This window comes from Nannospalax galili, unplaced genomic scaffold, assembly GCF_000622305.1.
Source record: "Nannospalax galili isolate Female #2095 unplaced genomic scaffold, S.galili_v1.0 scaffold1181, whole genome shotgun sequence".
NCBI lineage: Eukaryota > Metazoa > Chordata > Mammalia > Rodentia > Spalacidae > Nannospalax > Nannospalax galili.
In genome coordinates this window covers 1,639,662-1,656,790 of record NW_008345687.1, presented here as the reverse complement: position 1 = coordinate 1,656,790, position 17,129 = coordinate 1,639,662, and the positions used below count along the sequence as shown (strand labels likewise).

The 17,129-nt window shown below is 37.7% G+C and overlaps 1 pseudogene; it reads left to right on the top strand.

Annotated features, from left to right (window-relative positions):
• The first annotated feature begins 204 nt into the window (after positions 1-204).
• Positions 205-2,138, top strand: LOC103741057 (annotated as a pseudogene).
• Positions 2,139-17,129: the final 14,991 nt, after the last annotated feature.

The window sequence follows — 17,129 nt, the reverse complement described above, 5'->3', positions numbered from 1 at the left end:
AGGGAGCTCACAGAAGCATAATATTCACATTTTCCAGGGAAGAAATTAGATACCTATATTAAAATCATTTGAACTTGTTCTACAACAAATTAAACAACTAATGAAACAACAAATATGTGTCTCAGTTTTATTAACCAAAGAGGTAATAGAATATGTTCTCACATGAAGAAACTCAGGAGATAATAAGAACATATTAAAAGAACGATGACAAAATTCAACAATATGCTGTGGGATTGGAGGAAGCAAAGCTGTGCTGCTATTCAGCACCCAGAGCACTGTGTGACCTCAGCTAACCAGCATTCTGCTGAAAAAAGGAGCTTATCTTAGTAAATAAGAAGAAATGAAAGCCACAGATAGAAAAGGAGAAAAGAAAGCTGACAACAGATTGGACAGTAGAACATCCTATACATTCATGGTGGTACTGTGAAGGGACTGTTGTTTTTAGATGTGAATTTGGACATTGTATCTGGACATGACACATGTGGAGAAACGTCTTCAGAGGGTTACAGTTCTCCATCTAGTCCACAGCATGATAGAAGAGAAAGTTTTGAATGGGAAGAAGAAAAGGACAGAGACATAGACAACAATTCTGAAGATTCTGGGAATCCATCGGCAGCCAGGTTTACAGGTTATGGCTCTGTCGACCAGACTGTCACTGTCAAGCCACCTGTTCAGATAGTCTCAATAGGAAATGAGAATGGAAACCTTTTAGAAGATCCCTTGAACCCACCCAAGTATCTGCTTATTCCTTTTTTGCCAGCTCTACACTGTGTCATGTACTATGGTGACCAGAAGTCAGAAGTTGTCATTCCTCCACCCAAATATGCAGATGATAAAACACTAGGGATGCTTGTTCCTAACCCTGTGGCTATTACTAAGGGAGTCCACAAATTCAACCCCTGTTGGAATCCTGGAACCAACAGCTTTTACTGGAGAATAAGAAAAACATCTTGAATTGCTGGCTTCCCCTCTACCTATTCCATCGACCTTTCCTCTACACAGTTCTGCTCCTGCTTTGCAGCTGACATTGCAGAGGCTAAAACTGCCACCAACACAGGGATCTTCTGAGAGTTGCACAGTTAATATCCCACAACAGCCACCCAGAAGTCTGGGCATTGGATCACCAAACACTGCCTTTATTCCTGTCCATAACCAAGGTAGTTTTCCAGGATCTCCTGTGGCTACCATGGACCCCATCACAAAGTCTGCATCCCAAATGGTAGGACTAAATCAAATGATGCCCCAGATTGAGAGGAAACACAGGAACAGTTCCTCAGCGTACCAATGTGAAGGTAGTTCTTCCAGCAGCTGGCCTCTCTGCTGCACAGCCACCAGCTTCCTACACCTTTCCAGGCTCACCCCTCACTGCCAGTGTGTTACCCACCCAGAATTCCAATGTGCTCAACAAAGCCACTTCTGCCCAGCCAGCAAGTGCAGGCATCAGTCAGGCCCAGTCCACGATTCCTCCTGCAGTTCCTACCCACACCCCAGATCATGCCCCAAGCCCCAGCCCCTCCTTAACACACAGCACTGCGCAGAGTGACAGCATATCTTACATCAGTGCTGTGGGGAACACAAACACTAACGGAACAATAGTGCCACCACAGCAGATGGGCTCAGGTCCTTGTGGTTCTTGTGGGCCACAGTGCAGCTGTGGGACCAATGGAAACCTTCAGCTAAGTAGTTACTATTATCCCAATCCAATGTCCAGACCAATGTACTGAGTCCCGTAGTTCATCACTCTGCCATCTATTTGCAATGGCAGCTACCTCAACCAAGCATATCAGAGCAATGGAAACCAACTTCCTTTTTTTCTGCCTCAAACTCCATATGCAAACGGACTGGTACATGATCCAGTCATGGGGAGCCAAGCCAATAATGGCATGTAGCAGATGGCAGGATTTGGGAGATTTTGCCCCATATATCCAGCACCTAATGTAGTTGCCAACACCAGTGGTTCAGGGCCCAAGAAGAATGGGAATGTCTCATGTTACAGTTGTGGTGTAAGCAGACACTATGTGCAGGACTGTAAGCAGTGGTCCATGGAGGCCAATCAACAAGGTACTTACAGACTGAGATACGCACCTCCCCTCCCCTCTTCTAATCACACATTGGATTCTGCAGACGGAACAGAGTAAAACTTGTCTACTTAATACACTCAAGTGTGGGGAGTCATGGGTGTGGAGGGGAGGAAAGGGAAGGTATTTTGTTTCTTTGTCTATATATTTCCTAGATTTCTATGCAGTTGGGAGTTTTCATTTCTCTTGTACCAATGTCCAAAATAAAAAAGAATGCAATGCTTCTGAGCCTCTGGTTCAACAACAGGCTTAACTGTATGATACGTGTAACTTAGACTTCAGACAAGCTATCAAAAGGAAAATGTTGATGTGTGCATTTTTACACTGAATACTTGCTGTGTGCAATGTTTACTGAAATCTTCAAAACTGTGTATTTGACCTTTTTTTTTTTTTTTTTAAAACGACACTGGTAACAGTCGTTGGTTTTGATAAAAGAGCCTTTGCTTCTTCCTCGACCTTCTCATGTTCACCCTACACTACACTTTTCTGGCCAGCTGCTCTCTCCCTGACCTGTGGCATCACAGCACTTTGTTGCCCTTCTGTGACCTGCTCTGCATATGACCCAAGTGCAACACAACTCACCTTAACTTACAGGAGAACTCAAATTCCAAGAAGTATGTATATATGTAATGAAAAGCATCACATAAATACATACATGTCCAAATAAACTTGAAAATAAGTGGGAGAGAGGAAGTCAGACTGTGTGAAGCTGAAAATGTATGAAATGGACAAAAAGCCCTTCCATAAGAGAAAACAACTTTTTCCTTCTGTCATACTTTTGTAGCCTGTTGCTTCAGAGGGACACAAAATGAACACACTGGTGTGAATGTTGTTCTCTGTGTGCTTGTGCCTGTGATGGAAGTCGGCAGTTCTCATTGCCTACCACCATGTCCTGCTTAGGCACTACTTGAGTAAAGATCTCATCTTCACTATAACGACTGTTACAGTATTGATTGTGTTTAAAATGCGTGCGATTTATTGAGATCTGAATAGAAGCTGTGGGTTTCTACAAAGTCAAGTATTTGTTCCCTAACCTGTCTTTTCCACTATGCTTGATTATAATGTGAAGACAGAATTCTGAGTGTATTGAGATGGTATTATGTCAGTGTCCTGCCACTAAGTTTAATGCTGATGTCTAAAAAAAAATTTTTTAAAGACAATCTATGTACTAAATTGCTTTCAGGTAATTTTTGATTTCCTAAAGTGCACTGGGGTTATCTGGAAGACTGGGTGTATTTTTCAGTGACTGCTGTATTCAACAGCAATGAATAGCTACCACTATCTAGTCATAGGTTTGGGAGATAAGCATTTAGTTTTCCATTCCTTGGTACAGAGTAGAAATGACTGGTTTTTGTTGTGGAGAATAATACTGGTGTGCAGCAGAGAAACTTAAATATTTGGTCTGGGTTTGAAAGCCTAACATTGCTAGACAGAAGCAAAAAATCTTGAAGAAAAAAGCTTAGTTTCATGTTTCAAAAGTAGCATTTATATTTATAGCATTGATGTACATTTTGAAACTTTGAAGGATAGGAGTTACAGGAGGAGAAGGGGTGTGTGTAAGAGGTAGATGAAAGCTTTAATTTAGAAAGCAAAGAGTTCGTGTAAAGGAAATTATATTGATTAAATATATTTAATTGATCTGGGTATTTTTGGACCACACTATTAAATTAATTGTTAAGCTACGCTTGAGTTGTTCAGGGGAAAGTGTTGATAAGCCACGTATAGGTGCATTGTGACTCACTTGCCAGGTGGACTTTATGGAGTTTATTTTACGATTTCAAATACTGTACTGTACATAGGAGGTATGTATACTTTGATATTTGAAATGTTATATACTGGAAAGGCCACTTATTTATCGAACAGATTGGATTTTATGCAACCTTTTTCCTTGAATTAACAGAAATTTTAAAAAAAAGAAAAACAAAAGAAAATAAAAAATTTACTGGATTGACTTAACAGTAGAAGAGAGGTGATAGAGAAAACAGTCAAGTGATATACTAGAGCGGTAGAAGAAAGGACATTCGGAGAATTCATGGCCAACAGTCCTGCTCTAGAAATATGCTAAATGACGTTCTTTAGCTGAGAGGAACTGATAGGAGATGAAAATTTATGTATGGAAAATGAAAATATTAGAAATGATAAGTATATTAGTCACTTTTACTGTTACAGTGATAAAACACCATGACCAAAGCAACTTATAGATGGAAGAGTTTACTTGGCTTATGGCTCCAGAGGGTAAGAATCCATCATGGTGGGGAGACATGGCAGGAGGCAGTCAGATCAGAAAGCTGAGTACTCACATCTTCAAGCAGGCACAGGAAGCAGAGAGACAAACTGGAAATGGGCAAAGCTATATACTCTCAAAGCCCACCCACAGTTACATGCTTCCTCCAGCAAGGCTGCACATCCTAAACCTCCTAAAACAGCATCACCAACTGTGGCCAAAGTTTTCAAATACTTAGAGACTGTGGAGGACATTTTTAAAATCACCACAATAAATGTTTGGAAAATATATTTTAAATTTTTTTCCCCATAAATTTAATGCATAGAACATTTAAATAAAAATGTAAAAGTTTTCTTAAGGGATTGCTAATACATACGTATAAAATAATTATAGTAAAGGGTGGGCATGAGTAAAGAAAAAAATATTTCCAATGTTTTGCATGCAATAATGCAATATTAGCTCTAAGCATACTGTAAAGTGTTCAAGATACATATGGTGATCGTCACAGCAATCACCAAAAATAATATAGTTTCTGTAGTCTATCATGGCTGGCATATCCACTCACCTCCTGTAATACAGCAGAGCTTTATTCTGATTCTCCCACACTTTTACAACTAGCCCTCTGCTTTCATTCCTCAGTGGGACAAAGTTTTGCTTAACTTATTGGTAAGAGTTCAGATATTGATGCTGTCCCCTGCCAGCCCTGGACTCAGGTGGGCTCCAACTCCTCTGCTTCAGATCTCTGGAATAATTTCCTAACCCAGACTAGCTAAACACCCATAATAGATTGCTAAGTCCCTACTCAGGCGGTCCCCCCATGGCCATCTTCCCTGGCTCCTGATCAGCCAGACAGATCTGCCAAGCCAGAAGTCAGGTAAGTCAGCTCCTGCCCACTGCAGCTCTATTCCATTCTTCTCACCCACCCTTAACCTATCCCCTGCCAACCTTGGACCTAGACAGGCTCAAATTCCTCTGCCTCAGATCTCAGACTAGCTAAACTCCCTAGCAAAGACTCCACTGGCTCCTGATCTATCTGACACAGACCAGCCCTCCTACTAACCTGTCCAGCCTACCCACTACCCTGTCCCACCATCAATCCAGACCTAGCTACTACCCTGAAAGAACCTGAAACACACACCAATTTATTTTCCAGACCTAAACAAAAAGCAACCAAGCTACATAAACAATATAACAGAACCAAAATTAAATTAAACAAAGCAGAATAGAAGTTCCTACTAGACATATAACCAACAAAGAACATCCATAACATGCCCAAATGGCAACACAAAAACACAAATAATATGAAAAAACAAGAGAATATGTCCCCCAAAAAACCCACTAGTCTTATAGAAGTGCACTACAATGAAAACCACCCTGAGGAACCAAGGATGCAGAATTTAAAAGGACAGTCATAAACATAATTAAGGAACTTCAAGAAAACGCAAACAAACAACTCAAAGAACTCAAAGAAAACGGCATAAACTTGTGATGGAAGCCCAAGAATATACAAATATATGGCTTAATGAAATATCATAAACAATTCATGCCTTGAAAAGTGAGTTCAAACAAGAGATAGAAATAGTGAAGAAAACCCAAACAGAAATGAAAGTGGGATTGAAAAAAAAACTCAATAAACAAATTAAAAGCAACAGGAGAAAGCTTCACTAGCACAATAAATGAAGTGGAAAACAGAATATCAAGACTGAATGACAAAGTTGAAGATATGGACTCCTTAAGCAAAGACTATGCAAAATTAAAAAAAAAATAAAACAACACAGGACTAGAATACTCAGGAAATGTGGGACAACATGAAAAGACCAAATCTAAGAATTATAGGCATATAGGAAGAAGAATCTCAGTCCAATGGCATTGACCAGATCTTCAACAGGATTATAGAAGAAAATTTCCATAAATTAATGAAAGACTTACACAGATTCAAGAAGCACATAGACTACCAATTAGACGTGACCAGAACAGAAACTCCCCACTGCATATTATAGTAAAAACATTAAATGTAGGAAACAAAGAGAGGGTACTGAAAGCTGCAAGAGAAAAACAATATACATGTAAAGGAAAACCCATTGGAATTACATACTTTTCAATGAAAACTATGAAAGCCAGAAGACCCCGGACCAAAGTATTCCCAGTTCTAAACAAAAATGGATGCCTACCCCAAATACTTTATACAGAAAAACTATCTATCATGTTCCAAAGGGGGTTGGGAAAATTTTCATGACATGAATAGGCTAAAAGAATTCATGTCCACTAAACCAACCCTGCAGAGAATACTCAAAGCAATACAAAGGGCTGAAGAAATGAATGAGTACACTCAAGAAGCTACAGAAAGAAAACATTTATAACAGAAACACAAAATAGGACCATAAACACAAAGAAATTAAAAGGACAGTATCCAAAACATATCTTTCAATAATAAAATTTAATATCAATGGCCTTAACTCCCCTATCAAAAGACACAGGCTAGTAGAATGAATCAAGAAAAAAAAATCTTCTTTTTGTTGTTTTCAAAAACTCATCTCAACTTCAAGAATAGACAGTAAGTTAGGGTGAAAAGATGCCAAAAAATATTCCAAGCCAATGGCTCTAAGAAGCACACAGGTGTTGAAATTCTAATATCTGACAAAATAGACTTCAAATTAAAACTAATAAAAAGGATTAAGAGGATTATTTTATTCTAATCAAAGGAAAAATTGATTGAGACGATATCACAACCATGACCATATATGCACCAAATTCTGGAGCACCCAATTTCATAAAAACAGTACTCCAGAACTATAAAACAGAGATTAACCCCAATTCAGTAATAATAAGTGATTTTAATAACCACTATCTTCAATAGATAGGTCAACTGGACAAAGAATAAAAAGAGAGTCATCTGAATTAAATGACATCTTACATGTAATGAACCTAACAGATATGTATGGAATATTCCACATAAGCACCAAAGAATACACTTTCTACAAAACAACCTATGCAACTTTTGCTGAAATTGACCACATTCTGGGATATAAAACAAATCTCAACAAATACAAAAAATTTGAAATAATTCCACGTATTCTATCAGACCACAGTGCAATAAAGCGTATAATCAACAGCAAAAGAATCTTCAGTAACTACACCAACTCATGGAGATTAAACAAAACACCCCTGAATGGTGAATGGGTCAAAGAAGATACTCAGAAAGAAATAAAAGTATTCCTGGAATTAAATGTAAATGATAATAAAACACAACAAAACCTTTGGAACACCTTAAAAGCAGTCCTAAGAGGTAAGTTTATAGCTCTTAGTGCCTACATTTAAAAATGAGAAGAGCACATGTAAACAACTTGACACTATAACTCAAGACTCTGGAAAGGCTAGAACAAGCCAATCCCAAACCTAGTAGGTGAGAAGAAACGACAAAAATCAGAGCAGAAATTAATGAAATGGAAACAAAGAAAACAATACAAGAAATCAGTAAAGCAAAGAGCTGGTTTCGTTCTTTAAAAGGTTAAATAAGATAGATAAACTGTTATCCCAGTTAACCAAAAGAAAGAGCAAATTGTAATCAACAAAATTAGAGACAAACAGGGAAATAGCACACAACAGGCACCACTAAAAAAAAAAAAAAAAAAAAAAAAGTCCAGATCATTGTAAGGGGATACTTTAAAAATCTATACTCAAAAATCTAAAGGAAATGAATGAGGATGATTTTCTAAAATTATGAACACCACAAAAGTTAAACCAAGAAGAGAACAGCTTAAACAGATACATAACAAATAACAAAATTGAAACAGCAATACAAAACCTCCCAACTAAACCAAGTCCAGGCCCATATGGATTCACAACAGAATCCCACCAGACACTGAAAGAAAATCTACAACCAATACTGCTTAAATTATTCAAAAAGATAGAAACAGAAGGAGAACTCCCAAACTCCTACTATGAAGCCAGTATCACTCTAATACCAAAACCAAGATACAACATAAAAACTATAGACCCATATTCTTAATGAACGTACATCCAAAGATACTCCACAAAATACTTGCAAACTACATACAGAAACACATCAAAAAGATCATCCACCACTATCAAGTCAGCTTTATTCCAGAGATGCAGGGATGGTTCAATATAGGTAAGCCAATAAATGTAATAAAACATACGTATGGGCTTAAAGACAAAATCTACATGGACATCTTAGATGCAGAAAAGGATTTTGACAAAATCCAATATACATTTATGTTAAAAGTCCTAGAAGTAACTTATCTGGAACGAACATACCTCAACATAATTAAAGCTATATAATACACCTATAGCCAACATCATTCTAAATGGAGAAAAACTGGAAGCATTTCTGTTAAAATCAGGAAGCAGACAAGGATGCCCGCTACCCCCACTCATTTTCAATATAGTGCTTAAAACTCTTGGAAAAGCAATAAGACAAGAGAAGGCAATGAAAGGAGTACTAATTGGAAAAAAAGAAGTCAAATAATTTCTATTTACAGATGATAATATATTTTACATAAGAAATTGCAACAATTCTACTAGAAAACTGTTAGAAATGATTAATACTTTCAGTAAAGTGGCAGTTACAAAATCAACTTTCAAAAATCAGTAGCCTTTCTATATACCAATAACAAGCGATAAAAAGAAAAAAGAAAAAAGCATTCAAAGAAACTGTCCCATTCACAATAGCCTCAAAAAAGTAATTAGGAATAAAACTAACCAAAGACATTAAAGATCCCTACAATGAAATTTTCAGAACTCTAAAGAAAGATATAGGGTAAGACACTAAGAGATAGAAAGACCTAGCCTGCTCATGGATTGGTAGAATCAATATTGTGAAAATGACCATCTTACCAAAAGAAATTTATAGTTTCAATGCAATGTCAATCAAAATACCCATGATATTCTTTACAGAGCTTGAAAAAGATCATCCTGAAATTCATATGAAATTACAAAAGACCCCAGATAGTCACAGCATTCTTGGGCAAAAGAACAATGCTAGGGGATCATCACACCAGATCTCAGATTATATTACAGAGTTATAGTCATAAAAACCGCATGTTACTGGCACAAAAATAGACATGTAGATCAATGGAAAGAGATAAAAGTCAGAAACGTGTATATGCAATTTCAGCCACCTGATATTTGACAAAGGTGCCAAGAACACACAATAAAGGAAAGACAGCATCTTCAAAAAGTGGTACTGGCAAAACTGGATCTCCACCTGCAGAAAAATGAAATTGAATCCTTATCTTTCACCCTGGACAAAAGTCAACTCCAAGCGGATTAAATACCTCAACATAAAACCTGAAATCTGAAACTGCTAGAAGAAAAAGGCAGTATCCTACAAGATACAGGTGTAGGAAAGGACTTCCTAAAACGGACACCAGCTGTTCAGGCATTAAGGCCAACAATCAGTAAGTGGGACCTCATTAAACTACAAAAGGAAACAACCAAGGAATGGAAGAGGAAACCCACTGAGTGGGACAAAATCTTTACAGATACTCATTGGACAGAAGATTAATATCCAGACTATACAACGAACTCAAAAATCAAAGAAACAAGAAAATAAATGACCCCGTAAAAAGATGGGCTATAAATCTGAACATAGCATTTTCAAATGAAGAAATAAAAATGGCTAAGAAGCGCCTTAAAATTTTTTCAACATACGTAGTAGTTAGAGAAACCCAGATAAAACCACTTTAAGATTCCATTTTACCCCAATCAGACTGACTAAGATCAAGAGACTGAAAGATTCCAAATGCTGGGGAGAATGTAGAAAAAGAGGAATGCTCATTCACTGCTGCTGGGAATGCAAGCTGGTGCAACCACTATAGAAAGCAGTGTGGAGAACCCTTTAAAAATCTAAAAATGAACCTACCATATAGTCCAGTTATATTACTCCTTGGCATATACCCAAAGAACTCCTCATACTGTAGAGACACTGGAACAACCATGTTTGTTGCTGCTTTCTTCACAATAGTTAGGAAATGAAAATGACCTAAATGTCCCTCAACTGATGAATGGATAATGAAAATATGGTACATTTCTTCAATGGAGTTCTACTCAGCAGTAAGAAAAGATGGCATTATGAAATTTGCAGGTAATGGATGAAACTCGGGAGTGTTATGCTAAGTGAAGTAACACAAGCTCAGAAAAGCAAATGATGTATATTCTCCCTCATTTGTGGATCGTAGCACCAGTCCCTTATACTTAAGTGTATATATTCTGATGTAACACCAGGATCCAGGAAAGCGGAAAGGATACACGGAGATAAAGGAAAAGAAAGAACCTGAAAGAGGGGTTAGTAGGGAACAGATGTTACTGGGGGGAGGAGGGGAAAGTGGGAGTGTTCGGTAGGGGGTGGGGGAGAAGAGGGAGGGCCATGCAAGGGGCCATGTGTATGTGTGGGGGAGTCAGGAGAAATGGGATGGTGGAAGGTGGGTGTTATTGGGATGGAAGGGATAATGGGGGTGCTGGGACTGGGGAGGGAGGATGGTAAGAAAAAGAGTAGAGATGGATGAATCTTGGGGTTCTAGGAAAGCCAGAGGTTAATGTGATACCCCCCAAACCCCACGAGAAATGGACACACAGTGTCTAAATATTAATACATATGTATACCTGGGAGCTTCTTGGCAAGGAACACAGTACCAGACAGAACAGACCTCCCTTTGAGTAGTTGGTGAGAATAGTCCAGGAGACTACTAAAATAATGCAGGCTCTTGCCAAACATCTTGATTATCTCACAGAACTAGTAGATAAGACCCTACTTCTGAAGACAGGACACACTTCAGATACAGGACTTGGTGTAAGGGAGCAGGATTTGACCTGGAAGCCTTCTACCTGAAGTTTAGCTATCATAATGCTTGATGATAACATGAAAACTGCCAAGGGAGAAAAATATCAATGGACCAATCCAATTCTAAAACCATAATGATCAGCATGACCACTGCCTCTTGGTAAAGTAGTGGTATTTTATGTGTGTGTGTGTGGGGGGGCAATCTACAGCTATCTAATTAGACTTAAAGCACTCTCAATGGGAGTGAACTCATGGGTAGCACTGTAAACTCAGCCAACTACACATGGCAAAAGAAATCATAGATTCTAGAGAAAAACCTATCTCTTTGATATGTCTAGATAAATGAAATTTCTTACCAAATGCCAAATGTGGATCTTTATATTTACAAAAAATCATACCATACACCACTCACCAAAGGAGCTTCTTTTTGCAACAGATAGAGGCTACTGCAGAATTCCACAACAGGTCAGACACAGAGAATATATATCTGAGAGATGCCCAGTACTAGGTGACATATCTACAGTTGAACCTCTTCACCTAAGGCTCATGGAACATAGCAGAATAAGGGGTAGACAGAAAACTAATACATCCCTCAACTCTTGCCAGTAAAGATTCCTTATACAATAAAGTGTGATACACACAGAAGGCCACAACTGGCTAAGTTTTAAAGAATAAGAGATTGTAGAGTATAAGATAGGACTCCTCATCCACCCACCGCTCAGAGACCATCATGGAAGAGGGGGCAGAAAGATTGTAAGAGCCAAGGCTAGTTCATGAACACAGGGAAGCAGAGGCTTTCAGGCCACTCGAAGCTTGCACATGTGAACTTGTGGCAGTGGTGGTATAGAGCACTGGACCCATGACAACTCAATTAAAAAGGGCACAGAGAGGAGGAGAAAAATGGGTTGCAGGCTGGCCCTTGACTCAGAACTATTGGTTAATGATTGCTGCTGGGAGAGGGAGAGTGTGCTTTACTTACAATCTCTAGATTGGCTGACTAGACGCCAATGGACAAATTTATACATCCTGAAGGATATCCAGGTACAAATGCTTAATTGGATAGAACTTAGCATGTATGATGGAATACATGAGGTCTGGTGGAGGAGATGGGGGGAATGGATGGGAGAGGGAGTCTAAATTTGATGACGAACTGTTGTATGAAATCACGAAAGCTTAATAAAAATCTTTTTCAAAAAGGAGTTCAGATATTAACTGAGCCATGATCACTGATTGAGGGCATAGTAAACTTAGTCATGACCCCTTTTCACCTGAGAATTTTTTTGGTGACCTTGAATATATAGGTATATAAAATAGACATACAAATCAAACATTTATAGATAATAAATCATAAAGAAAATATCTTATAAAAATTCTTCATAATATATAAAATTTTACTATTGATTAAGGTGAAAGTAAATTTGCATACCGAGATAGATGTGCTCATCTATTTTTTACATAAAGATTTAAATATTGGCTGAATATGTGATACTGTGGCATGAGCAGCATGTTTATCATTTTTCTGAGCTTATCAGTATTTTGAATTTATGATTGTCAGTGCCTAGAATGCTGCTTCACATAGGTTCACAGCACAAAATGGCAGAGGCACATTTAGGGTTATTTCAGAACTTGTTGGAAATTTTGCCTTAATCCTAAGCCAAAATTCATTTAGCCATTTTCAATGACAGGACTTTCAATACAATTTTAAAAATCCAACATGCTAACCATCCAGTCCCAGGGTATGCTAATTTGGTATTTGTATTGTCAAGAATGAGGTATAAAACTATTAAAAGTCCTTATTTTCTGTCATTAAATCATGTTTCTGTAAGGACAGAAAGATCAGCACGTACAGTAAAAATACTGCAATTCATAACATACAATGGTCTCAAATCTGGGCCAATATGTTTCAGGCAGTATTTTTTGTTGTTGTTGTTGTTGTTGTTGAGTGGCAGGATGACATGCACAATGTGAAGCTGTGTTGTGGATTCAGAACCAAGGCTGCTGTGAGGTCTCAGGATAGAACATGTGTCAGAGCTGCCAGCAACACTTTGGATTGATTACACATTTAATTTTGAATTAATTTTGATCATTGCATGTTCAAAACCTCTTATTGTGTCATAACTCCCACATTTGGTTACATGACACTGTATGAGTTAGTGTCCCACAGTTTAACAAGATGGGAAGTAAGCTGATATGTCACTGCTTCCAAAAGTGAAGTGCATCATTGTGGCACCTGTCTTGTTCTACCTTCTACTATACTATTTGCCCCTCTGTGGGCTTATTGGGAAGTACCTTCTCTGACAACCCACTTTTCTTAGATTTAAGGAAGAAGAAACAGTTTTACCTTGATTCCCAAGCCAAAGACCTATTTACAGTTTAGTAACCATCTCTCACTTCTGTTTTAGGAATTATCAAGCTCTCACCAGACCCTAAATAAAGTGTTATTTTGCTGTGATTCAGCTATTATTTTTCCTTGTGAAGAATCATGCGGTGCAATATGAGGAAGGTAGGATCTGGACATTTTTGAGCTACTAAGCTATTACCATCATTAATTTATCCAACTTTCAAGATAAACCCCCCAAACATATTAGTGTTACCTAACAGCAGCCAAGACAGCAATCCACAGCCTGCACTGTGGGAGCAGAAACAAATTAGCACGATGCCATGTTCCCATCCTTAGAACTACCGCACAGCCTGCTACAGGTGTCTGATGGTAATCCCTGAGCAACAGGAAGCTGTCAGGACTTGTGAGCTGTCTCTTTGGACTAGAGGAGAGTCCCGTCATTGCCTTTAAACTGTTGAATTTGCTATTCAAGTTCAAATGTGAAAGAGTCCAAATGTGTAAGTTACTACACCAATGTCACAATTACCTGAGCAAAAAAGCCTGCCTCTTTAAATTTAGTTTTCAAGAGTGGACCTTGAACTCTGCGGACAGATATTCCTTGGAACCCTCTGTCTCCTTAGAACTGTGCTCCTGAGTCAGATCTGACTTACATTTTTATTCAAACCCATTTCTCCAGTTTCACTGTGGAAGTGTAAGTTTGGATCTACCCTTATCATAACAGACCATCATGCCTTTTCATCGGTAGTTCTAGAATATCTCATTCACTCAACATCAAGTGTACTTCCAACTCTTCACTGTGTGCAGTAAAGAGGGGTACAGTGTCTTTCAGCACTTTGATATGTTCATTCTCAAGCATACCCACATTCATTCATTATCTTTTTGGGTCAACTATCAAATTAAGGCTCCTATAAAACACCTCAGGCATAAGTTCACTGAATTTGCCAAGGTTAATTAAGTCATTAGTCCAGACTATGTCCGCTTTATAAAAGTCATTCCTACAATAAATGTCATTTTTTCAGTAAACATGTATAATTGCAGAAGCAAATTATCTTCTCAAAGTCACAAGAACTGCAGTTTCCTCTTCCCTTATTCTTTCTTTGAAAAGCAAAGAGATGCCTAAGCATCTAAGATTTGTTGCTATATTGTTTCATTTGAGAGGCAAAAAATAGTTGTGAAGGAATGACTTTTGAGATGCACATTTCTGGATTCAGGATTGACTTCACCACTAACAAAATGTCTGAACCAAATTATGATGCCAGGTGGATTGTTGTGAAAACAGAATGGGAACATAGGGCAGTGATTCAGTAAGTACTAGTTAGGATTATTGCTAAATTTGCAAAATATAACAATACAACTTAGACACTCTGATAATGACTTGGAAAGAAAGTAAATTAAAAGGATTTCCATTATAATATTGATCTGTACAGGCTTTAAATTAATTTATAAATGTAATAGTATCTTATCAGAATGAAAATGGAAGAGGTTGCTTTCATATATAGAAACCTATATATAGTGCAGCTTATATATTCATATGTCATCTATCCACGCCCTTTTGCATCTCTTCTAAAACCATTTAGACATAACAGAGCTCAATCATAGTGTCTTATACATAATTGCATAGTAAATTATTACCAATCAAGCTTATAGCAGTTATAATTCAAATTAAAATAGTTTATCCTTTAAACTAACTTTTCTGTGGATAATGAATAGCCAACATTTCCTTATAATAGGGTGAGCTCTAAGTATGCTCACAGCATTTATCTAAGAATATTTGTCTTTTTGGTTGTTTTTAGGCATTCCCATCCTTATAACCTTAACTCAGAATGAAGTGGTCGTATTAAGTATATAGGGAGAAGAAGATTGGATAAACTGAAGAATCATGGGTTCTTTTTTCTTCCCACATCCAACAACGCAGTATTAAAATCAACTTCAACTCATTTGGGCTTTCTTTCAATTGTATTGATTCTCCTATAAAAATAAAATGAGGATTATGTTTGACTTTCTGAAGTGAGTATTTTTTTAACATTATAGAAACCCTCAGTACTATTTGTCATTATTAATCTTAAAGTTCTTTGTTTGCAGCATATTGTGTACAGTGCCATTTCTAGAATCAAGCTACATAGCTCATTAATTGCTTCCATCCTAATCATCAGGAGTCTTTAAGGTATGGGAATTCATTATGTTATGGAAATTCATTTCTAGATTTGTAATTGATCTCATTGAAATAGTGAGAAGTTTGTTTTTCTATGAATTCACTGGAGAGAAAGAGCAATGGCTTTGGGATTTTAACAAACAGTAAGACAGAAAACAGACTGTGTTTTTGTCTTGAAGACTTATCTCCAGCAACCATGTTGGGTGTACTGGTTGAGATTATGTGAAAGGGGAGACAGAGCAAAAAGAAAAATGACAAAGCCAGTGAAAGAGGAATGTGGCTCTTTACTACTTATTTCCAGTCTCACTGTGAACTCCCAACCTCTTTCCAGTTTTAATCCTGTGACCTATTACTCACTTTTGATCCTCTTTATATCTGGATTATTACAACATACTATAATAGCAGACATCATTGAGATCTCTTTTATATGTTGATGCATTTTGATGTTTCTCCCCCTTGAGCAGACCTTCCATTGCTTTCCTATGAGAAATGGAATGTTAGGCAAGAGAATGACATCTACCACAACAGACTTTATATACTAGGGAAGTGCCAAACAGAAGTGCCACCTTGGTTTTGTGACAAGGTATGTTAACTTCTCACCATTTCTTTTCTACTTAGAAATTCAAGATGGACTTGTCAGTAATAATTTCCAGAGTAATCCTTAAAAACCTGTGATTCCCTCTCTTATTAGTTTTAATGGAGTCGCTGCTCCCTAAGCTTGCTTGGAAAATTATTACCTATCAGAAAGACAGAAGGCAAACATATGTGATATTGACAGCAGTGGAAAGAAGTCCCTAATCATGGCTGTTTGATGTGAAAGTTTTTTTAAAGATATATATAGTCAACCCTACAATAAGGTCCTCTTGAAGACCAGCATGGGTTCTGGAGAGGAGGCTGCCAGAGAGGCACAAGATTTGCTTTGATGGATAGTAAAATTATAAACTAGAAAAGAAATGTTTAAGGCACAGTATTTGACCCAGCTCAACACATGTACCCAGTCATTGATGCCATGCTCCTTAATAGTGAAAATATTTCATTATAGAGAAACAACACAAGAATAGAATTCTTTCTGCGTAAACAATAGGAATAAACGATTGTCTTATCTCAGACAAATGCTGTGCCTCTGGTTTTCTATAATGTTTTACAACTTTCAGTAAAATGTTTAGATCTGCACTGGAGTTTGTTGGCAGTAATTTGTGGTTACATCCATGGAGCCTGTCTGCTACTCAGATTTTCTGTGATATTTTTGAGATCTGTGTGGCATGATGGTGGAACTTAATCAAATGCTGGTACTCAGGCAAATACAACATCATGTAATCAATTTGCTGATATGCTCCAATATGTGCATAAGGAAATGTGAATGTCGGCTCAAGGAGGAGAAATATCAAATGCATCAACATGTAAAATCAGATCTCAATGATGTCTGCTGTTAATAATTGTAGGCTGTAATAATCCAGATATAGGGGCTGGAGAGATGGCTCAGCAGTTAAGAGCACTGACTGCTCTTGCAGAAGACCTGGGTTCCATTCCCG